The following is a 27,001-nucleotide window of genomic DNA, read 5'->3' as shown; positions in this document are numbered from 1 at the left end:
ATGTGAAATTTGCACCACTTTCCTAATTTGTGAAACTTTCCTCCGTAGACTAAAGCAGGCTGATTTACAGGGGAAATGTCCACAAATTAGGAAATTTCCACAAAAGCAAACTGGGAAAGTTGCGCAAATTGAATACAAGCGCATGTCCGGCAATTTGTGAACATTTCCAGGGGACATGTGCTCACAATCGCGTCCATGGCTTTGAATAGGGCATGCTTGCACGTTATCATCCTTTCCTAGGTGAACCATTGGGCAAGATACCCTCAGTGGACCATCTCCCTCAGTGAGTTTACCTTCTCACTAGCACTATCACCAGCTGCTCCTTCTCCTCTTGTTCCTCATAATTACTACCACCAGCATGCTTGTCAGGCGAAGAGACAATGAGCAAATAAGCAGTGGCATCTACTGCTCTTCCTTCACACCACCACTGTTTTCTGAGCCAGAGCAAGAGGTAGGTAAATAAGAAAGTTGCAGTGGTGAAGAGGAAAAAAAGGTCTGGTGGCAGGGGGAGGTGTCTTGTCAGTGAGCCCTCTGCTGGGGTGTGGGTGGGTGAGTGCCCATCCGTGCCAACTCTTGATGCTGTCCCTGAACCCACATACCCAATGAAGACAGACAATCCGGACGGATACCATGGTTGATGGTACAGAAAGGTGCTCTGAGGTCCAGAGAATTAGTAGGGCCACACTCTGCATTGGTTGCTGCTGCGCCACCAGTGACTGAACCAGCCTGATATCATCCCATCAAGAATTTCCAATTCAGGGGGATCACTGCTAACTAGGTCTGTGCACCGCTTTGGCCCAAAGCCCAAGCTCCGAGTCGAAGCTGGGCACTTTGGGCTGCCTCGGAGGTGAAGTGGAGGGAGCGCGAAGCAGCCCAGAGTGAAGCGGGTCACTCCAAAGCCCTTTGGTGCACTTTGAAGAGATCCGGAAGCCCAGCCGCCACACCGACACCACTGCTGATGCCCATCCCCCAGCTCCTTACCTGGGTCCTCTGGACATGCGCCAGCAGCTCTCTTATTGTTCTGGAAGGGGGGAGTCATTTTTAAAATGGCGACGGAGTCGCCATTTTAAAAATGACTCCTGTACTCCAGAACAACAAGATGGCTGCTGGCACATGTCCGGAGGGCCTAGCAGCTGATGGCGGCCATGGCTCCCCTGGTGGCACCGGCAGTGGTGGCTCCCGTGGCGCCAGCTCCCCCGGCAGCACTGGCAGTGGCTTCCCCAGCAGCAGCCGTGGCTCCCCTGGTAGCACAAGAGTGGCTCCCCATGGCAGCAGCTCTCCTGGTGGCAGCAGGGCCCCCCCACAGAACACGGGCCGAGGTAAGGAGCTGGAGGCTGGGTGGCATGTTGGGAGGGCAAAGCAATTTGGATGTCTGAATCTCACTTCGACTTCATAGGTGAAAGCAAGTCTGCCCCCCCCCCCCGAATCAGCCTGAGCCAAATCAGGCCCACCTCAGAAGCCCCAAAGAGGCCTCTGAGTCGGATAGGAGGGTCTATGCACAGCCCTACTGCTAACCCTCAAATGAAACCTTGCTAGAAAATAGCAGTTCTTCAGCAATTGGAGTCGGTGGAATTAATCAGGGGTAGTCACATTCAAGGTATTAGAAGCCGGCTATGGAAACAATGGGCAGGATCCAACAGCAGCCTACCGGTGGCAGCAAGCACCACCAGTCCCCATGCACACACAGCTCCTACAATGTTGCGCTTTGGGCGACGTAGTGCTTCTGGCGATGTAGCGCTTCTGGGGGTAAGCCCCCAAATGACCAGAAATGCAAGTTTCTGGAAGGGGCAGCTTCCAGTCATTTGGGGGCTTGCCCCCTGGAAGCACTACATTGCCGCTGCCAGTGGTAGGGGCTGCACATGCGCCCTTGCTGGTGAGGCCAGCTGCCCATCCACCGCTGGGGCCAGCAACATACATGCATGCCGGCCAGCAACATGCACACTGCCACTGGTAGGGCACCATTGGATTCTACCCATTCACAGGCAGAGCAAATGTTCTTTTCATGCACACTTTCAGAAGTGGCAGAGAGCATCTGCTTTTCAGTGATTCCACATACACCCCACTCCCAAGATTGTATTGAAAGGAAACAAAGTGTTCATATAAAGCGAGAGAAATCAATGATCCAGTTGGTTGGGATCATTCATGTCACCAGTACAGGAGGGGTTGCCCTAACTTTCAGTTGACATATTTGTTTATTTATTTTGAACATTTATATACTGCTTGATCTGCTAAAAAGCCATCAAGGAAGTACACAACAATTTAAAACAATAAAACCTTGCAACAATAAAGAAACGAGAACATTAAAAACAGCAAATGTAGAATATTTAGAAACCTCAGGGGCCACATGGCCAGACCACATCATGATGTGACCTCTGGGAGTGCTCTAGGAAGGAAAAAAGATGCCCTAACCAGAAAACCGTCACAGCAAAAGCAGGGGGAGACAGTAGAAATAAACAGTAATGAAGACACTGGGGCCTGATCTACATTGCACCCACCGTTGCAATGAATTCGGTGTCCCATTGGGTTAAACGCTCTTGCATTAAAATGTGATTATTCACACTCACCCATTTTCCCCATTGCAGTGCTTCATCGAATGCACGAGCTCAGTTCACACTCGAGCGCTGTGCTGTTTTCCTGCTGCTTTCCTGTGTGCGCTTGTCTGATCTCGGAGGCTAAGCAGGGTCAGCCCTGGTCAGTAGTTGGATGGGTGACCGCCTGGGAATCAGGCTTCCTTCATTGAGCAGGGGGTTGTTCTATCCCTTCAAATGAGACTAAGTTTTACCCCCTCCTATCCCCTGCTCTGGATGTTTTTTTTTAATATTAAGGTGTTATCCTCACAGAATCGGGGCTTCTCAAATTTGTGAAGCTTCACAACTTCGAATCTTCAAAGATCATGCCTGAATTAGGAAAAAAAAAAAAATCTGGGGACTACGACCGGATATGGTAGTGAAGGCAGACAATTAGGGATGGACGAAAGGGACTTACCTTGTCCCGCAGCTTGCTTCGCGGTGGGGGGGAGGCGCTTCGGTTCTCCCTCTGAAGTTCAGGCGAGGGGGGGGAGGCGCCCCGCCTCGCCCAGCCGAAATTCAGGCCGGGGGGGGAGGCGCCCCATCCCTCGCCGGCGAAATTCAGGCTGGGGAGGAGGACCCTGTCTCCCCGGCCGCAAAAAAAAAAGTAAAACACACACACACACACACCTGTGATAGGCTACGTAACGATTTGCGTAGCCTATCACGGCTAGATTTCCAAAGTCAGCCGTGACAGGCTACGTAAATCGTCACGTAGCCTATCACGGGTGACTTTGGGGGAAAAAAAAAAAGCACGTACGCAAATGGCGGCGCCCCATGGGCGCCGCCATTTGCATTCCTTATTTTGGCACGTCTAGTCTACGTAAAGATTTATGTAGACTACGGCGAAAATAAGGGCAATGCAAATAGCGTTCCCTTATTTTCGCCGTAGTCTACGTAAATCTTTACGTAGACTACCCTTGTCCAAATAAGGAATGCAAATGGCGGCACCCATGGGGCGCTGCCATTTGCGTACGCGCCTTTTTTTTTCCAAAGTCACCCGTGATAGGCTACGTGACGATTTACATAGCCTATCATGGCTGACTTTGGAAATCTAGCCGTGATAGGCTACGTAAATTGTCACGTAGCCTATCACGGGTGTGTGTGTTTTTTTTTTACTGTACTTTTTTATTTTGTAATGGCGGCGGCGGCAGCCGGTCGGGAGACCGGCCCCCACCCCTGCCGAACCGCCGCCGGGACCCGCCGCTGAGAGGGACATTTGCCGAAGGTAAGTCCCATCCCGGGGGGGGGGGTGGGGGGCCTGCGGAGAATTTCCCCAACACTTTCGAGGGGCCAAATGCGTCGGCACTCGGCCTCCCGAAGAGTTGTGAAGAAATTCTCCGCCATCCCTACGAGAAAATCAGAACACATTAAGGGGAAATACCGGGATATTAGGGTATTGAAAGTGGGAGCACGGAAGTGGGAAATTCCGGTTCCAATTTGAGGCGGGTACTGCGTAGTGTGAAAGGTGGGCGGTGAAACCTCATTGGAAGCGAAAAAAGGCGGTAAGTGTAGATCCAGCCTGGGGCAGAGGTGACCATTGGGGGGATTTTCAGGGAATATTTTGCCTTCAAGCTATTTGGCCTGAGAATTAAAACAGGTGATCATTCAGCATAGGCCCTAAACAGCAGTGTAAAGAACCCAAGGTGATTTCAAAATGAAATTGATGGGGGGGGGGGGAGACTCGCTCAGAACAAACTACTGGTCATTGCTAAGGTGCTCCTTTTTATTTTTACTTTACTGATATGAACATGCTGACAGTTTGTTTTGCATGTTTGTTGAAACTTTCTTTTGTGGCAACAGGCCATTGCAGAACCAAGCAGTGCAGCAATAAAACATTTCCCCCCTGCTGGAAGAGGAAGTAAGGGATTTGTTTTTGAGAAGTAAATTGCCTTAAAATGCGAGGGAAATCCCAAAGGTCTCAACTGTTTAACCCAGCGGGGGAAACTTTGGTAAGTTCTTCGTAGGTTTTTGGGGTGTGTGTGTGTGTGGTTTTGTTTTGTTTTGTTTTAGCTCAAGCTAATTGGTATGCCTGTCATTAAAATATCAGCATGCCAGCCTCTTATTGTGGAATTTATTTAATAATAGGCTGAAGCAAACCAGTGCTTAGTTTGGATTATTTCATTTCAAAAATCAAATGAAATAATCAGTAATCATAAGCCTGAGGTGAAGCAAGAAGGGAGGAAGACCTCTCCATCTTTCTCAGACTTATTGCTGTTGCCACTGTCTGTGTTCAGTGGCTTGGCCAATGTGCTCCTCCCTTGGCTAGCTGCCTTAGTAAACTGGGAACATGAGCCAGAAGAATATAACCCAATATCCACCAATATTTGGTTGGTTTGCTAGCCAGGATGCAAGAGTTTGACCAATTCCTCCAGCAAACTAAGAGTGTGTATTCTTAGGATGCACCCACTCAGAAAGCATCTTTCTCTTTCTATTCCTCAAGTTCCTAAGCCCAGTTGGGAAGCTGAAGGGAGATGGAATTACCCAGAGGTGCATGAGTGAGGAGCAGATTCTTTCCCTTATTTGCGGGATCCTGTCCTAGCTGTCAGCATCCCCCCTCCCTGCCGTCCAGTTCCCGAGCTTGCCAGGAAGTTAAAATGGAAAGGAATGGCCAGGTCATGCATGTGAGGACAGAGTTTCTTTCCTTGACTGCAAATTCCTGTCTAAGGAATGCTGCTGGGGAGGCACAATGGGTGATAAGGGCTCCTCTTCCTTCCTTCAGCCTGCCTGCTACACAGAATACTGCTATCATGACATGAACAAAGGTGTGCCAGGCTGAGTCCTGCTAGGGAAATGAACTGAATAGAAAAATAGAAAAAGCTGCCCCTGCCACCAAGGTAAGGGGCAAATTTCACCCCTCCCCCAAATCAAAGAAATTGTCCCCAGATTTGCAAATGTGTGAATGGGACTGTGCAATTTCTGTACCCTGAGTAAATACAGCAAGTCATATTCAGTTCTTGAAATGCATGTTGTAAAGACTGATTAAAGTGCATGTATCCAAGGTCTCTTCTTCCTTCATCAGCCCAGCATATATACAACCAGGGCCAGCCCAAGACATTTTGCTGCCTGAGGCAAAGGATAAAATGGAGCCTCCTGCCATTCCACATTCAGAAGCCAACTAAAGCAATGTTTGAATATCGCTTCAGTGCTGCTATGGGACAGTGTCCTCCACCACATCTGAGGACAGCAAGCTAGCTTACGGGGTGCAGGACAAGCTGTGGAGCACCCACAGTTCTATCTTCCAAAATCTCATGGTGCCCCTGCTGCCTGAGGCAGCTGCCTCACTCTCCCTAATGGTAGGGCCATTCCAATATACAACGTCATGCTGGATGAACACTTCTGCCTCAGAAAATGGTAGTGAAATAAGAGTTTTGCTACTTTTTAAAAACCAAAGTGGTATTACTCTGTGGTGAGAAGGGTGTGTGTGTGTGTCTCTCCTGCAGGTTCCATTTGTTTATGGTTATTTAAATGATGAGTATTCCACTACTCAATTGATACAAAATCTCCAGCAGAAAACAGTCAGGATTAAAAATACTGAGCAGTATCCTATTCAGCACTAGGGCTGATGTAAATTACATTGTGCTAGCGTAAGCTACCTCTAGTACAAACCAGTCATACCAACAAATACTACTGGTGTTGTACTAGAGGTAGTTTACACTAGTAAAATGTAATTTCCATCAGTGCTAGTGCCGAATGGGATACTGCACTATCTAAAACAATAAAACTGCAATGGCTTGGATCTGGACTTAATCATGCTAAAACTAGACCTTTTGACATCGGTGGGACTTAAGTTAGTCATGACTGAACTTGTCCTGTTGATTCCAGTGAGTCTACTCTCATTATGAATCAGTTTGGATCCAACCTAGTTATAATACAACAATATTCCAAATAAGCTATTGTATCCAGCTAATAGGTAAATACCAGATCAGCTCCCAGGACACTTACAGATTACAAGAAAGAAAAAAAGAAAGAAAGAAAGAAACTTGATTGCCCATCTAAATAGACTAAACTCTTCTTTTCAGTGTAATACAACCTGATACAGCTTGAAGGGTAAATTTTTATTTTTATTTATTATTAAATTTATTAATCGCCCATCTGGCTGGTCACCCAGCCACTCTGGGCGATGTACAACATACCATAAAACAATTTAAAACAATAAAATTCTACCATAATTTTTTTTTTTAAATACCCAAATGCCTGCCTGAACAACCACGTTTTTAATGCACGACGGAAGCTCATTAAAGAGGGGGCATGACGGAGTTCCCTAGGGAGGGAGTTCCACAGAATGGGGGCCACCACAGAAAAGGCCCTCTCCCTCATCCCCACCAGTCTAGCTGTCCTGGCTGATGGGACAGAGAGAAGGCCATCCCAGGCTGATCTTGTTAAGCGGCCTGTCTGGTGTTGCTGGAGGCGCTCCTTAAGATAGGCTGGGCCGGAACCATATAGGGTTTTAAGGGTCAAAACCAACACCTTGAATTTGGCCCGGAAAACAACTGGTAACCAGTGCAACTCCTTCAGCACTGGAGTGATGTGATCTCGCCGGCGGCTGCCTTTAATCAGGCGAGCCGCCGCGTTCTGTACCAGCTGCAGCTTCCGAACCGTCTTCAAGGGTAACCCCACGTAGAGCGCATTACAGTAGTCTAAACGAGAGGAGACCAGGGCATGTACTACCGATGGGAGCAGATGGTCGGGAAGGAAGGGGCGCAGCCGCCGTATCAGATGGAGTTGATACAGCGCTGTCCGGCTCACAGCTGACACCTGAGCCTCCATGGACAGCTGGGAGTCCAAAATGACCCCCAGGCTGCGGACCTGGTCTTTCAAGGGTAGCCGTAACCCATTCAACACCAGGTCAACATCCCCCAGCCTCCTCTTGTCTCCCACCAAAAGTACCTCGGTCTTGTCAGGGTTGAGCTTCAGCTTATTCCTCCCCATCCAGCCACTCACCGTCTCCAGACATTTGGACAGGGATTCTACGGCCAACCTTGGTGAAGATTTGAATGAGAGGTAGAGCTGCGTGTCATCCGCATATTGATGACACTGCACCCCAAACCTCCTGATGATAGCCCCCAGCAGCTTCACATAGATGTTAAATAGCATCGGGGAGAGGATGGAACCCTGTGGCACCCCACAAATAAGTGGCCACGGGTCCGAAACCTCCTCTCCCAGTGCTACCCTCTGGTACCTGCCGGAGAGGAAGGACCGGAACCACCGCAATACGGTGTCTCCAATGCCCAACCCCTCCAGGCGGTCCAGGAGGATACTGTGGTCAACGGTATCAAAAGCCGCTGAGAGGTCGAGGAGAACAAGGAAGGAGCATTCACCCCTATCCAGAGCCCTCCTCATATCATCCACCAAGGCGACCAAGGCCATTTCTGTCCCATGCCCAGGCCTGAAGCCCGATTGAAATGCGTCTAGATAATCAGTTTCTTCCAAGTGTGCCTTCAACTGCACCGCCACCACCTGCTCAATCACCTTGCCCCAAAATGGCAGATTTGAGACTGGGCGAAAGTTGTTCAGAACTTGAGGATCCAAGGAGGGCTTCTTTAAGAGTGGTCTTATCACTGCCTCCTTGAGGGCTGATGGCATCACTCCCTCCTCAAGGGAGGCGTTCACCACCGCCTTGATCCCCTCACCCAGTCTCTCTCTGCAGCTCATAATGAGCCAAGATGGGCAAGGAACAAGTAAGCAGGTGGTCGGCCTTACAGATGAAAGCACCTTGTCCACTTCATCAGGAGGAAGAAGCTGGAACCGATCCCACAAAACCGGTTTAAATCTAGATGTAGCAGGCTAAGATTGGCTAGCATTTATGACCTCATCAACTTAACTGCTCCTGCAATGCCTGGAGCAGTTTTACAGAATTTTTTTAAAATAAAATTGATGGTGTGGCCTACAGATGTTTATGCACACAAACATATATGTTCCCCTTTGTATCCCTCCTGATTCATGAGGGTCACGAGGCTGAATAATCTGCTGTGACTGCTCTTTAAATACAATGTCTTCATTATTATTCATAACAGAAGTCTCAAGCTATTTGCTTCGAAAGTCAGAGCCTCTGACTAAGGCAGCAACCTTATTCACACTTGACAGGGAGTATATGCCACTGAACCAAAGCCCTATTCAGGCTTTGGGGGTTGGGGAGAGAGAAGGTTAACTCATCACTCTGTACACGCAAAGGCCCCTCCATACAGATGTTTATGCTATGTGCATGGACATTAGGGATGGAGCTACACAATGTGCATTATGTCAGGAAGCAGGGCTATTCAGTACTGCCACCTCACCACTCATGGGCTGAGTAACCTTTTCCCCAAAAGCCTAAATATGAAAAATGTCTATTTCTGCTTCATTGACTATGCTAAAGCCTTTGATTGTGTGGATCACAACAAACCCTGGCAAATTCTTAAAGAGATGGGAGTACCAGAACACCTTACCTGTCTCCTGAGAAACCTGTACGAGAGTCAAGAAGCAACAGTAAGAACCGGACATGGAACAACCAATTGGTTCAAAATTGGGAAAGGAGTACGACAAGGCTGTATACTGTCGCCCTGCTTATTTAACTTATATTAAATATTATATTACATCATGAGAAACGCTGGGTTGGATGAATCTCAGGTCGGAACTAAGATTGCTGGGAGAATTATCAACAACCTCAGATACGCAGACGATACCACCCTAATGGCAGAAAGCAAAGAGGACCTAAGAGCCTCTTGTTGAGGGTGAAAGTGGAGAGTGCAAAAGCTGGTTTGAAACTCAACATTAAAAAAACGAAGATCATGGCATCTGGCCCCATCACTTCCTGGCATATAGAAGGGGAAGAAATGGAAGCAGTGACAGATTTTACTTTCTTGGGCTCCAAGATCACCACAGACGGTGACTGTAGCCATGAAATTAAAAGACGCTTGCTTCTTGGGAGGAAAGCTATGGCAAACCTAGACAGCATAGTAAGAAGCAGAGACATCACCTTGTTGACAAAGGTCCGTATAATCAAAGGTATGGTTTACAGTAGTAACGTATGGCTGTGAGAGCTGGACTATAAGGAAGGCTGAGTGCTGAAGAATTGATGCTTTTGAACTGTGGTGCTGGAGAAGACTCTTACGAGTCCCCTGGACTGCAAGGAGGTCAAATCGGTCAGTCCTAAAGGAAATCAACCCTGAGTGCTCATTGGAAGGACAGATACTGAAGCTGAAGCTCAAATATTTTGGCCACCTAATGCGAAGAGAAAAGTCACTGGAAAAGACCCTGATGCTGGGAAAGATTGAAGGCAAAAGGAGAAGGGGACGGCAGAGGATGAGATGGCTAGATAGCATCACTGATGCAATGAATATGAACTTGACCACACTCCGGGAGACAGCAGAGGACAGGAAGGCCTGGCGTGCTATGGTCCACGGGGTCACAAAGAGTCGGACACAACTGAACGAATGAACAACAAAGACGTGCATAGGGTTGCATTGCCAGTGGCAACTTGACTGCGGAAATGTGTGTGGGGGTTTGTGTGTGCACGTGATTCTGTATGAAGAGTCTGCTGTTTGGTGTAATTCTTTCTGTACAAAAGATAGGCTGAACTTACTGTGAAATCACTTGTGAAATGTTCTGCTTCTCTTGGGTTCTAGCAGACTCCTTATAGATTTAAGGGACAGCTGCCTGACAAGAGTTCTTTGGGCAACGCTGTGCTTGCTACGCTGACCCAAGATATATAGTTCTTTCACAACCTCTTATGTAAACACCAAAAGGGTTTTGTTTTTTTTTAGTTTATGGCTGCCCAGGGAAGTAGCTTACAGCTGCACAGCACCCCCTCATGCTCCATGAATATTTAAGACACTGCAGGAAAGTTCTGATGGCCATTCTATTTGGTGTCAAACGACGCATTCACGTTCACACTGTGTTTTTTTTTACAGCACTTGAAATTGCAGTACTTTAAAATGATTGAGATGGTGATATACAGAGGTTGGACAGGAGAAAGGGTGGCGGGGGGGAGGAATCTGCAATCAGCTACAGAGCCCGCCACACGGGGACTGCAACACTGATGGGTGTCAGCTATAGGATTCTGGACGGTGCCACTTCAGAACGTAGGTTGAGGGTGTCCATATTTTGTAATTTCCTTCTACCTAAAAAGCGCATTGCGTGTAGTCAATTAACATGTTGAGGAGAAGGCTAACCCTTTCTCTATGATGTGGTAGTTAATTACACGCAGGAAGCTTTTTCTGCAGGGATCATTCCAGAATATGACATCCAGCGTGCCTGCAGTTTGAAATGGTACAGTCCAGAATTCTAACACCTCATCCTACCATGTCATTCTGCATAGTGTGAATAGTTAACTCTTAGGCAGGTTCCTCCTGCTCATGTCACTCCTGACACCTTGATCTGGGTGGTTTCCCCACTGATACTTCTGCTGCCTTTAAATGATCTGGTAGGTAAGGGTGCTTATTGGCAGAATGCTGCCGCTAAACAGTAAAAACTTTCTGCTATACTGGAAGCAAGTGCAAAACCCACTTTGATCACAGTGTATACATGACTGAAAAACAAATGCCCCACCTTTCCTTATGTATGTTTCACTAATAGAGTCAAGAGACACTTTAGAATAAAATGGATTCTTAAGCTTCATTTATGAAAATCTCTGTGAAATTTCAAAGCAGGCTTTACAGAATTCCACAGAAATGCTTAAAGTGCTTTTCAAAACAAAATAAAACAACAACACCAGATCAATGAAGCATCAACTCATTTAAACCAGGGGTGGTTTAAACATGCAGCCCACAGGCCTTATGCTGCCCGCTGAGATTTAAAAACATCTTGTCCCCAAAGAAATGGTTCCATAGTGGCTACAGAGTACCAAAAGGGCCACATTTAGCTTGTCTGTAGTCACTACAGAATGCCAAAAGGATTGCGTTTAGCTCTGTAGCACTATGGAGCAGTTTGCAGCTGAATTTTGGTAGCAAACTAGCATTTATTTATGTATTGCCTCCTGGTGGGAGGGGTGTGTGTTCACAGGGCAAAAATAACCACTTGACTTCCCAGAGTTGCCCACCCCTGATTTAAACTTTTCCTATTGCATGTGTACCTAACCTTTCAGTATTTTACCTACTGGGCAAACTTAAAAAAAGAAAAAAAGATCAATATTTTCATCTGTGCTATCGAAAATATTTTTCCCCTTGTCTACATTAGAGATTTGTTGCTCTTCCTTCTTGTTGGCTTGAGTCAATCTTGCTGACAAGGTTTTCTATCAGGAATTTTTGCAACTAGTCTCATTTACAGCTAGACTAGTGTTCTGGCACCACTGTGTGTAATCTCCAAGCAAGTCTGCAGTTTCCTCCATTCAGACTTATACACATATACACATTATAAAAGGCATTTGCTGGTACCTAGCTACTTTTTTAAGCTGTTGTCTGTGGCTCACATGAGCAAAATGAGCAAAAGAGAAAGTGGAAGTGAAACAGAGTGACAGCTGTCATGAATTGCATTCCATTTCCACATTTGAAACCCCCAGGTTGTGAAGAAAAATAAATACATCTTTTTCAAATCAGCTATTCTAATGCTCTTTAACTGAGATGTGAATGGCCCACATGGAGAAACAGGAAATACCTTCTTCTACCGTTTTTTTTTTTAACTACAGGATATGGAAAGAGAAAATAATGCCCCCCTTCCTGTCTCCTTTTACATCTTGCCACCACTTTCTGCTCTTTGATTGAAGCCCATCATAAATTAAGGGACCAGGACTAGAGTCTCTTGGAAGGAGATGAAACTCGAGAGTCAGCATTGGGTGAGTCAGTTTACAGCCAAATGCAATGGGATAGAAGCTGTCTCTCATTAAGCGTGTGAAGAATGTGGACCACAAATCTTGCTTGCTCTCAACTGGTTTGGCAACTATAACCAGCTGTCACTGTTGTGTATGGAATATTAATAACCATTTATACCAGAAAAGCTTACTAAATCACCCAGGCAGGTTTATGAGATTCAAAGCAGGAAATGTGACATCCATAGACTCTGGCTGTCATTTACATTGGGAGCTACTGTCCTGCGAAACAATACCAATGCAACATCATTTTCTTTACAATCCGTTCAAGTTGCGATCAGTATTCACAGCTGTATGCGTATACCAAGGACTTGTCTTATTATGTGCTGACAATACTTTTGTGAGCAATGGGATGAGCTTGTTCCCTTTAATCCCAATCCTGCACCCATAGTGTAAGGGTAATGGCATGATCGGGAGGCCCATGATGCTGTAAGTGTGCTGAAATTGAGGAGCTCTGCAGCTGGTCCATGCTTGGAATAAAAGAATAGCTCTGGGATAGCCATGCTTTGATGGGAAAAACTTTGTTCTGCTTTTTTATTTTGGGAAGGGCTCCAATGAGCATTCCAAAGCAAGGCAGAAAAATTGCACAGAATTGCTCACAGTTACTATTCTGGTCCACCTTTGTACAGCAGTTGTACTATGGGAGGCATGGGACTGCCCCCCACCCAACATCCTGGTGATAAGCTTTCCCTTTTCATAACATTACTCAGCATTTTGATCTTGTGCATTTTCCTGGTCCTGCCAGTGGCAACCAATGATATGGAGCAAGGGCAGGGAAACACTCAGTGTCACCATGACACAATAGAAGTCAGATAAAACAGATAACACTATCTGTTATGGATGGGACACGGGTATACTGTTTTGGGGATTCCATAAAGTCTGGTTCCACCTTTCTAAAGGACTACACAAACACTTATGATCACTTATTCTGGAAAGAAACCCAGTCAGGGGAAGTGACTTTTCTTTTCTAAACCCACCCACATTTGCATGGTATGGTAAGCCTAGAGAGGGAGATCGCTAAAGACCATAGCAATCACCCCCTTCCCAGATTCTGGAGTCTGTGCTCATGCTATACCAAGACTAACTCTCTCCCCACCCTGTTCATCCACACAGGTCTCTGGTATACACACCAGGTTGGCTCCCTCATCCACAGTTAGATCATGGGTGAGAGAGATGTTATTCTGTTCCAACATGTCGTTTAACAGCAACACCACAAGATGAGAAAGTCAGTTGGTAGAGGAACCAGACACCATGCAGTTGGGTGCTGGGAGAACCAGAAGAAAGAAGAGGTATAGAAAGGCTTGACCCCCCTTCTCAACTGGCATGTTGGTCCCCCAACACCATCCCTCTCCATTCCCAGTGACCACATTAATAGGGGCAACCTTCACCCTCGCCATATTACCCACAACATCTCCCAGGCACACATTAAATCTGCTACAACCACCCTGACAAAAAATATTCCCACTCCCAAAGCCACAGCCTCATGACCAAATGTGGCCGAATGTGGAGACAAGGCTCTCTGACTGCCCAAGATGATCTTCAACAGTGGCTTCATGTAAGCGCATTACAGTAACTCCAGTCTCAGTGTAACTAAGGCATGTGCCAGTGTGGCAAGGTCTCATCTCCCTCAAAATGGGTGCATTTGGCACACCAACCTAAGTTGGGCAAGGGTAGCAGCAATAAACATGCAGCAAATCAACACAAACTCTTTCTTGTTTTGGTGTGCTTTAAAATGATATTGGGACTGAGCTGACATGCACCCTTGGTTCAATCAGGATGTGGCGAATCACAACTCGGATACGCTGAAGTACTCACAAGACGCCACATACCAGAATCCGATGAAAGGACGAAATTGTGTTCTTTTAATCATATAAAAATAGTTAGGTGAACAAGCTCTTAGATTCAAGCAAAGTTGTTTAAAAAAAATTAAAAGATTTGTTGTTCTACCCAGAAAGGTTACACTACCCAGAGCAGGCAAGAGTGCTGAGTATGCATAATGCTGATGATGCACACTGCTCTTTTAGAGGTAATGTTATGGCTGTCAGTGAGTCAATTAGCGCTGAGTGAAATGAACACATGGGGATTTGAATATCGGGTACGAGCATTTGCTTGAACTCCAATGAACAGTGGAACAATGGCTGAGAATATTCTTAAATCCAAGCTATAACTAGGAGCTTACTTCACCAATTTTTAGATTTCATTATGCAACCTGGTGAAATCTGGTAAAATGAATTCTGACTAGTGTTAGCATTGTAGGGGTGAGGGAAATGCAGCATGCAAAGCAAGAGGTTTTGTTTTTTAAAACCCCCCAATAAGGGTCATGTGATACATGCAAAGAAGTGATACGTGCATGTGCAGCTAGAAGCTTGTTTGCTCAAACTGTGTTTTACCCTGATCATCATCTTGGGAGGTGTCTCCATGAGTGATTTACTGCATGTTTGCTGCATTTGGAGGTTGTTCAGGGCACATGACAGGGATCGCAGCCATCCTTCAGCCACCCCAGAGTTTTGTGCCAAAAACCCGGTTTTTCTGAGACGACTTTTAGTCTGATTGTTTTCCTTAATTTGGCTTGTCTGAGCTTTTGTTGCAGTGTGTAGCAACCCTCCACATTTATTCCAGCATGTGACCTCATTGATCCCAGTCAAGGCATGTTTCCCCAATGTTTTCCCCACCTGTATTTCCCCGATGTTTCCACCATTTCACGCACTGAATGGGAGTAGCTATACCCCTATCACACTATTGCACTACCATGAAATAGCACATTTGAACAGGAGTAGCTATACCCCTATAGCATTATCGCAAAATAGCACATTTGAATGGGAGTAGCTATACCTGCTATTACGCTACTGTGGTTTTAGAGGGACAGTAATACAACAAAATTGGGGGGGGGATCAGGCATAGGTTGCGGAGGCAGGCGCTAACACATACTGGCCAGAGAAAGCAGAAAGGGTGGAACAAGGCAAAAGTGGGAGGGAGTGGGTGGGAGAGAACAGGCTCTCTAGGTGATGAGGTAGAGATGAGACTCCACCCGGTAGCCACCCAAACAATTCATGGTAAACTGTTGTGTGACCTGCCGAGAGCTCCAGGCTAGCTTTGGGATAATCCAAGTTTTCAAGCCCTGTGTGTCCCCAGATGGAGCAGATTCGACCCCAGTAAATACCATAGCAAAGTGAAGAGCGAACTAAACCCTTTGCCATGGAGAGATCCCCCTTGCTTGTTTGATTGTGGGAACTGTGCAATTCCAGACACTTTTTGATGACACCAATTTTCTAGACTTGTTTCAAGCTGGTTTCCATTCATTTATTCATTCGTTTATTAGATTTCTATAACCATCCCATATCTGAAGCTCTCTGGGCAGTTCACAGAAATTAAAAACCATTAACAATACATTATACAAACTGCAAAACCATTTACATGAAAACATACACACAGATAGCACACACTCGGGCAAGATATATTGAAAAACAATTTTCAAACAGCCTGGGTTTAGCACTAGAGCAAGTTTGGTTGCCCTCCTGGGTGATTTGGCAGGAGGAAAACAGTAGGGATGTGTGAAAGTCACTCACCTTTTCGAAGGGTGACATTCGCAGTGGGGGGGAGGTGCTCCGGCCCTCCCCCTGAAATTCTCTCCGGCCGGCTCCGCTCTGTGGAGATTCCGCAGAGCCGCCAGCCGGGGCCGCCCGCAGCCGGACATGCCGTAGCCGCCGCCATTTGCGTCCCTGTATTTTGCCGTGATAGGCTACGTAAGTATTTATGTAGCCTATCACGGCAACCCCCCCCAAAAAAAACAGCGGACGCAAATGGCAGCAGCTACGGTGGCCGCCATTTGTGTTCCTTTTTTTTTTTTTTTTTGCCATTTTAGCCTACGTAAATATTTACATAGGCTATTACAGCAAAAAAAATATTTTTTTTGGCGTAGTTGCTAAAACGGCAAAAAAAGGGAAGGCAAATGGTAGCCGCCATAGCCGCCACCATTTGTGTTCCCTTAGTTAAGGCATGATAGGCTATGTAAATACTTACGTACCCTATCACGGCTTTCGCAGGGACGCAAATGGCGTCCCTGGGTTAGCCATGATAGGCTATGTAAGTATTTACATAGCCTATCACGGCTATATGGAAGAAGCGAATGGCGGCTGCAGACGCGGCCACCATTCGCAAATCAGCACGGATGGCAGCAGGTAGGTGCTCCGTTCCAGGCCCATTTCTTGGGGCGGGGGGCTTCGTTTGGCCACGGATTTCAGGGGGCCAAATGCCAGTGCATTCGGCCTCACCGAGATCCGTGGTGGAGTTCTCTGACATCCCTAGAAAACAGAGGGATTGCAACTCTGTCAGTTCTCCTGGACCTCTCAGAGCTTTTCTGCACACAGCTGTTAATCCGCTGTATCTACTTTCAGTTTTGTTACAGAATGGAGATCTGAGCATTACACAAGGAGCGTTTCCTTTCCTGCTTTTCTGTTACATAACCTCTAGGTGGCACTGTGGTATAGTGGACTAGCGCAAATAAGAAGTGGAAACTGTTTTCTTTTGCTTTTACGCATAAATACTGCATTTTTGCTGCTCTAAAAAAAATCACCAAAAGTGCCCTTTAGACACAGAAGTGGAACCAGAGCATTATGACATTGTCTGAAGAACCCATGAACAATTGTGAGTAGGGAATCACGAGTGCACCATAAATGCCTTGTGTAGATAAGCTCTCGGTGGCTTTCAGCATCATCTACCATGATAGCCTTCCCCAACCAGGTATCCTTTGGGTGCCTTGAGGTGCAACTCCCACCAGCCCCAGCCAGCATGCATCTGGAGGGCACCAGCTTGGAGAAGGCTGATTTAGCTAAATAAGGATAAACAGCTTGCCAGAGATAGTCATAGAATCAGAGAATAGTAGGGTTGGAAGGGGCCTATAAGACCATCGAGTCCACCCCCCTGCTCAATGCAGGAATCCAAGTCAAAGCATCCCTGACACATGGTGTTTAGTATTTAGAAGAGAACACCAGTAGTTGTTATATCAATAATCTGTAGTACTTTATCATGATAATAATTTGTTTATACTTTCCCATATTATGAGGAGGCTAGGAAAAAGGCAAATGGAAGCAACCTTTTGGTATTGCAAGCCTTATGTTTTAACTTTCTGTCCTGCTTTTATTAATGGAATCATCGTGCATGTTACAGGAGATTTCAGTTGAATGTTAGGAAAAATTTGTGGATGCTTAGAGCAGTTTGACAATGGGACGGATCACCAAGAGGGGTGGTGGATTTGGTGGAATACTGGATGGGGCCCGGGGTGCTCTTGCTCTCCGTTTCCTTCAGTGAACTACAAGGGCCCCTCCAACTCTATGCTATGTTACATGAAGGGGTTTTCGCTTTTCTAGCATGATGGCCTTTGTGACAGTTTTTCACATATTTCCATTTTTCTACCTTATTTCTAAATAATTGCTTCAGTAGTTATCAGTCAGTTGCATCACCCCCAGGATACAGCATTTCAACCTGTTCTGAAAAGGCAAGGGAAGAATCTGGGGCATGCCGCTCTTCTCACATACGCAACAGAACCAAGGGCCACAATGTTCCGTGTTGGTAACCTATCTGCTGCCAGGTGACAGGAAACAGTGTCTCCCACTGCTTTCCTTGCTTAGGAAACCCCACCCTGGTTCAAAGCATAGGGGCAATAATTGTGCCTGCTTTTTGCTCTCCACTATCAACATACCTTAGCACTGTGCCAAGGAGGCCCTGGAAGCATCTCCAGTCCCCAGGCTGGGAGCCTTGGTGTCAGTGGGGCCATAAAAGGCCCCAGGCTCTTACAAGCCAGTAATCCCTGAGAAATTGGGTGAGCCTCCCTTCCTCACTCTGATGCTCGGGGGTGCTCACCATTGTCCTTATATCTCTTTCCTGCCCTTCAACCTGCCAGTTGTGAACAAATTAGGTAGCAGATGCCCATTATGCCGTTGGGCCAACCAGATGCCTATGTGAAGCCCATGAGCAGGACATGGGTGTGCAATAGCAGCCATCTACGACTACTTATGTTCACCAGCAACAGGCATGGAATGTCATACTGCCTCTGATACTGGAGGCAATATATCAGTTGTGGCTAGTGGCCATTGATAGCCTTAATCTCCATGATAAATCAATAGAAATAGACTGGGGGCAGGGGCATGCATGGCTGTTTTAAATGTACACGTTAATTGGCTGGCCTGAGTGAGGCCTGATGACCTCATGGCCACTCCCTTTAAAGCTGACTTCCCCAACCTGGTGCCCTCCAGATGTGTTGGACTAGAACCGCCATCATCTGTAGCAAGCATGGCCACTGGCTATACTGGCCAGGGATGATGGGATCTGCAATCAACACATCTGCAGGGTACCATGTTGGGGAAGACAGCCTTAAAGGGTGGGAGAAAAATCTGCCATCAGTATTCAGTAGTGTGAGCAGTATTGTAATGGCAGAGAGACGCTGTACTTTGGGCGTCTCCCATGTAACTTCAGACTTCTGATATTACTGAGTTTTGTAGTCTGGAGCCATGTTTCAATAGCTCCCCTATGACTAAAGATAACATCAGATGGGGCCCAGAGACACTGGAATGCAAAGATTTGGGAGTGGCTTGCAATATCCATGGCTAAGTTGGAAGTAGAAGATAGGCATAAATCCTTCCCACATTCTCAGTTTTATGATGGGAGTGATTTGTAGGGAACTCTCCTATGAACGGAAATTATTGTATTGTTTGGATAAAGGTTACACCGCAATAAATAAATGGGATTTCATAGCAGGATGTGTTCACATGAATGTGAACAGCCCATTATTATCTGTAGTGCAATGTGTATGCAATAAAACTGGATTTGAAAAAATAACTGCAGCTACACTCAAGTGGCAGTTGGGAAAAGCACGTTGTTTTTATTTTCAGTATTCATTTCAATCTAAAAGCATATTCAAGATGTCAGTTGTTCTAAATAAATGACAACTTTGAAAGTGGGCCTTCCCTACATTGAAAACACAGCCAAGCAACAATTGATTCTAAAAGCTTGATATGATTTTATATCGGCAGCTACACTACGTGTAGGCTTGTGAATGAGAACATTTCTGTGCTGCAGTGTGGAATCTAGAAGACTATGGATTCTCTATTGAGATCAGAGCAGAGAAAAGGAGTAAAGAAAAATGGAGTTTTTCATTTGTGGCTTTTCTACAGTGAAACCTGTCATTTAAGAGGAAAGGGTGGAGTGTTCAAGAATCGAAAGTGTGATTGCAGTGATTACAGAGCAATTATTACAACATTATGATTAAACTTGGATCCGAATCAGGATATGTCGTTCAAGCTGATATGCTGCAGCTTGACTCATGAACATATATAAGTCATTAAAACAGCTGGATTATATTTATCTACTAACACTTGCATGTACTTAAGCCACCATTGTTTTTGTTTAAAGATAGGAAGATATTATTCAGACAGGAGAACAGCTGAAAAGAGAATGCTGGAGTCAGTTTATACATTACATATGTGGCACAGTTGCTGCATTCTTCCTGACTGGATCCCAAGGCACTGTGGTAAGATCACAGGCCCTCTTCACATGTAGACACAGTGGTTACTTCCACACTGGAGTCCTTTAGTTCAGGGGTGGGCAGAAAGTAGATCTCCAGATGTTTTGGACCTCAGCTCCCAGCATTCCTGACCATTGGGCATACTGGCAGGGGCTTCTGGGAGCTGAAGTCCAGAACAACTGGAGATCTACCTTCTGCCCAACCCTGCTTTACTTAGTGCGGCTGAGGAACTGTTTTCCAAAATTAGCTGGAAGTGGATTTAAATCAGGACTTCCACAGCATTTAGCATCATTTGGAGTGGGGAAGAATTTCAGTTTGGGTTTTATAAGAATGTATCAAAATTCAAATCATTCTCTATATTCAATACAAAGTGAACTTGAGATTTTTTTAAAAAATATGTGGGTGAAATATAATTATAATATAATAAATGAATGAAATTAAATGAAATGAAATGAAACTGAAACTGATAGATTTGTCCATTCGGGCCCAGGGCTTTGAGTGCACAGCTCTTAAAAGTCTGGGTTTGAATCCCTGTGTTTTCAACCCTGTTAGTACTGAATGAGGGTTGCCACCTCTTTTTTCTGACAGGCTCCTCATCTTTAACAGCTGTATGGTAGGCAAGTACATCATGGACCTCTCCATAATGTGGGGAATAGCTGTACCTATTGAATTTGACTGGTGCAGATAGGTGAGAATTTCTTTGCAGGTGTTTTTTTAAAATTAAAAATTACCTCAGTTTGCAGAGTTCATTTTGGGCGGGGAAGGACTTGAGATTTTGCTATGTTACCCAGGAATGTCTTCTCCAGAGTCAAGACCCTTACTCAAGACTGTGCCAGCTCCAGAGTTTTGAGGGTTCCTGGGCAAGGCACCCTCAATGGGCTCCCTCCTACGTGAGTCTATCCTCTCTCCAATGTTCACTAAAAGCTTCCATTAATGTTTGCAATGTATTCTCGAGTCGGTCAGTTTGGGGAAAACGGGGTGTACACTTTTGTGGTTTATATAACATTTCTCAAAACTGCATCAGCCCAGCATTCACCCAGGAACATCTTGCTTATTTTGTTATCCTGCTTTGCATTTCCTACTGACAATTAAGGAAGTGCAAAACACTAAGCAGGATGACAAAATAAGCACATGTTAAAACCCCAAACTGCCTGTGTAGGCAACTTTTAGAGTGACTTTTCCCCCTCGTGTTTCCTTTTAAAAAATTCTTTGCAGGCCATTGTTCCAGTAAGTGGTAACAACTCTCCAAACTATCTCTTCTTTGAAAACAGAAAATTCTGCTTGCTTGTTAAACTCTCTGTGTGCGGCATAAGAAGTGCAAAGCCAAGGATTTTCACATTTGTTTCTCATCACATGGGACAACTTGCCTCTCTTAGTTTAATAAACATGTTGCATATAAAAGTGATTTCTTAACTATTTTGCTTTCCTCCAGTGGTTCGCTGTGGGCAAAATGGGGGTAGAGAATTCCATGAAAAAGTCTTTCAAAATTTACTTTACAATTAGATCTATAGAAGTGTTTGTATAAGGGTTGTCCTGTGTGGGAGAATCAGGCTCAGAGCAGATCATTTAGTAGTTGTAACAGCTAAACATTCAGGAAGCATTATTGTTGCTGTTTCTATGTCCCCTGAGGGCATCTGTATTCACAAGTTATTCTGGGGACTGGTTGTACTTGTAGAACACAGCATCTATGTAATCCAGGAATAGGCAACCAGGTGCTCTCCAGATATTTTGACAATGACTCCCATCAGCCCCAGACAGCATGGCCAATGGTCAGGGATTGTGGGAGTTGTAGTCCAAAACATACGGAGGACATTGGATTGCCTAATGTCTGCTGTGGTCCATACACATTGCAGGTTTCACGCCATTGTAAGCCCCAGCCTCCCATCTGTCCACAGGGTAGCTGGGTGTAATGGTGGGTACAATGAGGCCTTTGCCATTGGTATGGAGACTTTCTTTGTGGTGGCTCAAAAGTGCACACAGAAGGCATTTTTATGGTGGTCATGTGTCTTCTTTTACAGAGCACGGTTGTCTGTTTTGAAGGCCTCTCCAGTCCAAGTCAAGTTTAAAGATAAAGAACTATCAGACAGAAGAGCTGGGCCTTGAAGTTGCTCATTAACAGCACCTGGGTAGCAGACTGACCAAGGCACATGGCTCACCTGGTCACAGTCTTCCAGACTATGATGAGATGTACTGTATTTCTATTTAAATTATAATAATTATTTATAAATTTGCATCTATACATATAAATCAGCATATGCAAATAGGTGTCCTCTTTTGTCCTCTCTTTTGGTGATTCACAAGTTGCCACCCTAAGCATTTTATTTTGTTGTTGTTCAGTCGTGTCCGACTCTTCGTGACCCCATGGACCATAGCATGCCAGGCCTTCCTGTCCTCTGCTCTCTCCTGGAGTGTGCTCAAGTCCATATTCATTGCATTGGTGATGCTATCTAGCCATCTCATCCTCTGCCGTCCCCTTCTCCTTTTGCCCTCAGTCTTTCCCAGCATCAGGGTCTTTTCCAGAGAGTTTTCTCTTCGCATTAGGTGGCCAAAATATTTGAGCTTCAGTTTCAGTATCTGTCCTTCCCATGAGCACTCAGGGTTGATTTCCTTTAGGAGGGACTGATTTGACCTCGTTGCAGTCCAGGGGACTCGTAAGAGTCTTCTCCAGCACCACAGTTCGAAAGCATCGATTCTTCGGCACTCAGCCTTCCTTATAGTCCAGCTCTCACAGCCATACATTACTACTGGGAAAACCATAGCTTTGATTATACGAACCTTTGTCAGCAAGGTGATGTCTCTGCTTCTTACTGTGCTGTCTAGGTTTGCCATAGCTTTCCTCCCAAGGAGCAAGCGTCTTTTAATTTCATGGCTACAGTCACCATCTGCGGTGATCTTGGAGCCCAAGAAAATAAAATCTGTCACTGCTTCCATTTCTTCCCCTTCCATATGCCAGGAAGTGATGGGGCCAGATGCCATGATCTTCATTTTTTTAATGTTGAGTTTCAAACCAGCTTTTGCACTCTCCTCTTTCACCTTCAGCAAGAGGCTCTTTAGATCCTCTTCACTTTCTGCCATTAGGGTGGTATCATCTGCGTATCTGAGGTTGTTGATAATTCTCCCGGCAATCTTAATTCCGACCTGTGATTCATCCAACCAGGCGTTTCTCATGATGTACTCTGCATATAAGTTAAATAAGCAGGGTGACAATATGCAGCCTTGTCGTACTCCTTTCCCAATTTTGAACCAATTGGTTGTTCCATGTGTGGTTCTTACTGTTGCTTCTTGACCCTCATACAGGTTTCTCAGGAGACAGGTAAGGTGGCCTGGTACCTTCATCTCTTTCAGAATTTGCCAGAGTTTGTTGTGATCCACACCATCAAAGGCTTTAGCGTAGTCAATGAAGCGGAAATAGATGTTTTTCTGGAATTCTCTTGCTTTCTCCATGATCTAAATTTGTTGGCATATTGAGTGCAGCACTTTAACAGCATTGTCATTTAGGATCTTAAATAGCTCAGCTGGAATACTGTCATCTCCGCTAGCTTTGTTGTTAGTAATGCTTCCTAAGGCCCACTTGACTTCACTCTCGAGGATGTCCGGCTCAAGTTCAGTGACCGCACTATCATGGCTATCAGAGACATTCAGATCTTTCCTGTATAGTTCTTCTGTGTATTCTTGCCACCTCTTCTTAATCTCATCTGCTTTTGTTAGGTCCCTGCCTTCTTTGTCCTTTATCATGCCCGTCTTTGCACAAAACGTTCCCTTGAGATCTCCAATTTTCTTGAAGAGATCTCTAGTCTTTCCCATTCTGTTGCTTTCCTCGATTTCTTTGCATTGTTCATTTAGGAAGGCCTTCTTGTCTCTCCTTGCTGTTCTCTGGAACTCTGCATTCAGTTGGGTATATCTTCCCCTTTCTCCCTTGCTTTTCACTTCCCTTCTTTCCTCAGCTAATTGTAAAGCCTCATCAGACAGCCACTTTGCTTTCTTGCATTTCTTTTTCTTTGGGATGCATTTAGTTGCTGCCTCCTGAACAATGTTACGGACCTCCGTTCATAGTTCCTCAGGCACTCTGTCTATCAGGTCTAATCCCTGAAATCTATTCCTCACCTCCACTGTATATTCATAAGGGATATGATTTAGGTCATACTTGAATGGTTTAGTGGTTTTCCCTACATTCTTCAATTTAAGCCGAAATTTTGCAAGAAGCAGCTCATGATCTGAGCCACAGTCAGCTCCAGGTCTTGTTTTTACTGACTGTATGGAGCTTCTCCATCTTTGGCTGCAAAGGACATAATCAATCTGATTTCGATATTGACCATCTGGTGATGTCCATGTGTAGAGTCGCCTCTTGTGCTGTTGGAAAAGAGTGTTTGCTATGATCAGCGTGTTCTCTTGGCAAAACTCTATTAGCCTTTGTCCTGCTTCATTTTGTACACCAAGGCCATGCTTGCCTGTTATCCTGGTGATTTCTTGACTTCCGACTTTAGCATTCCAATCCCCTATGATGAAGAGGACATCTTTTTTTGGTGTTAGTTCTAGAAGGTGTTGTAGGTCTTCATAGAACCAATCAACCTCAGCTTCTTCGGCATCAGTGGTGGAGGCATTTTAGATGTACACCTAAATATAGACCTGTTTAGGCATTCCTCAATTCATGAGATGGGGTGGGCATCAGGGATGTGCATCCAGTGTATCCATGTTGCCCAGCCCCACTGTCTTTCTCATGCTGGAGGTAGGGATGTCAGTGAATTCCGCCACGGATCTCGGTGAGGCCGAATGCCAGTGCATTTGCGCTGTTTTGCGAATGGTGGGCCTGAGGAGGCCGTGATAGGCTACGTAAATATTTATGTAGCCTATCATGGTGAAAGACAGGGTCACAAATGATGTAGCGGCTGCCATTTGCGCCCCTGTTTTTTTGCCGTGATAGGCTATGTAAATATTTACATAGCCTATCACAGTAAAAAAAAACAGGAACGCAAATGGCGGCCGCTATGCCATTTGTGCCCCTGTTGTTGTTGTTTTTTGCCATGATAGGCTTACGTAAGTATTTACATAGCCTATCACGGCCAAAAAACAGGAACATGAGTGGCGGCCGCCGTAGCCACTGCTATTTGCGTCCGCAGGCTCCACACGGCGCCTGTGAATGCACCCGGCTGGCGGCTCCGCAGAGTTGCCGTGAAGCGGAGCCAGCCAGGTTAGGATTTCGGGGGGAGGTGCAGAGCGCCTCCCCCCCACCGCGAATCACCCCGTTGAAAAGGTAAGTGACTTTCGTACATCCCTAGCTGGAGGAGAAGGTATCTAGAAGAGAGCCTGTTGTACTCCCATGAGATGTAGAACGCTGCATGAGCAGGTTTCTAAATTGTGCAGGGAGCCCACCCATGTACAGTAGGCTTTCTGCTGCAGATCTTCACCTGCTAATGCATGGACGGCAGTTGGGCCAGGTGAAAAGGGATGTCACGCCTGACCGAGACCCATGCGATGTTGGATCTTCACAGATGACCTGGGCTCTAAAGACACCATGGGTTACCCTGACACTAGTGATACCCCAAGCACCTCCAGGATCTGTGGAGAAGCTACAACAGGGCCTCCAGCAATGGAGGACTCTGAAGGATGCCCAGATGTGGTTCTTAAGGACCATACTTCCCCACAGTGTCAGAGGAGAAAACCAAGCATCCCCCCCCAGCCCTAGAGCATGCCAGTGCCAGAAGGTGGAGGTACAAGCTGCCACCCGGAGGTGAAGCAAGTGCTTCAAGACCCACAGCGATCAGGTTCCTTGAGGGTAAAAGTCTACTCAAGAGCCAGGGCCTCCTTGAAAGTCTTGAAGCCAGGGCTAATGGCTTGTACCTGTACCTGGGTGTGGGCTTGACTATATAAACTATCATTTGAGACCTGCTGGTTGCTGGAATAACACCTTTATTTCAGCTCGTAGTATTGTGTCACCTAGCTTTCTTGACCCTGCTTCTTCTTTGAACTGATGTCTCATGTTGCTGCCCCCTGGACTCCTGATAAGATGTCTTCCCTTGGATTGTGCTTGATATGGACAATAATTATTGTTGTTATTAGCAGTAATAACATTTATTTATTTGTTTGTTTGTTTGTTTGATTTATATTCTGTCTTTCCAACCAAAAAATGGCTATCAAGTAGGCAAACAATAAGACTAAGATCAAAACAAAAACTTAATTAAAGCAATCATAAAAACAAATAAATTGAAAGCACAATTAAAAACACAATAATAAATGTAATAAACAGCACCCACACAACAAAACTCCCATCCTGATTCAGCACCAGACCAGTCAATGTGTCAAAGGCCTTCTTGAATAAAAATGTATTTGCATGCTGAGAGAAGGACAGCAGAGAAGGAGACAACCTAGCCTTCCTCAGCAGGGAGTTCCAACAGCCACCCAAAAGGCCTCAGTTGTAATAACTGAGAAGGCCCTGGTTCTAACTGAGTGCATAGAGACCTAATGTAAGGAGCAAAAGTAACACATGGGTTTGCAAGCCCATGTATCAAGCAGCTACGCTTGTCAGTGTAGCTAATCACAGCTGTGATTAGCTGTGCCTGGCTGCTGAGTGAACACAAATCCAGGTTTGCTGCTGTGTACTGCATCCTAAAGCACTGGAAACAGCTCTGGCTCCAGGCTGTGGTGGGCCCTCGGCCAAGAGGTCTTCAGTGGTCTCCCTTTCTCTTCACTCCTGTTGCTGCTGCCCATTTGTTTGCCGTCTCCCTCTGGGCCCAATCTGCACCACCGCTCTGGAAGAAAGGGTCAGGCAAGTGGAAGCGCCATCTTGTTCTTCAGCTCAAGCAACAAGATATCTTGGTAGTCATTTGCATCATTCCTAAGCAGCCTGTTCCCCAAAGGCCTGGCTGTATGTCACTCAGTTGAGTCCTCTTCTGTATTTGTGGTGAGAGGAGGCCAAGGGTCAGCATCTAAATTGTTTTTAGAAAAATTTCTAAAAAAAATTATATCACTTTCCATAAGCAGGCATAAAGTGATGTTTAGTGTATATAAAACCACCACCGATACAATCTATCATAAATACACGTGAGGCAGAAGCAACTAGGAGCAGGAGTAATATTAAAACTACAAGCCCTATCATTTAATGCCCTATCAATTGTATAAGCAGCAATATTAATC

Source organism: Heloderma suspectum, chromosome 1 (genome assembly GCF_057233095.1).
Source record: "Heloderma suspectum isolate Gila_16-S chromosome 1, 16-S_ref, whole genome shotgun sequence".
In the NCBI taxonomy this organism is placed as follows: Eukaryota; Metazoa; Chordata; class Lepidosauria; order Squamata; family Helodermatidae; genus Heloderma; species Heloderma suspectum.
The sequence above is the reverse complement of the archived record's forward strand: the minus strand, read 5'-3'. Positions refer to the sequence as shown.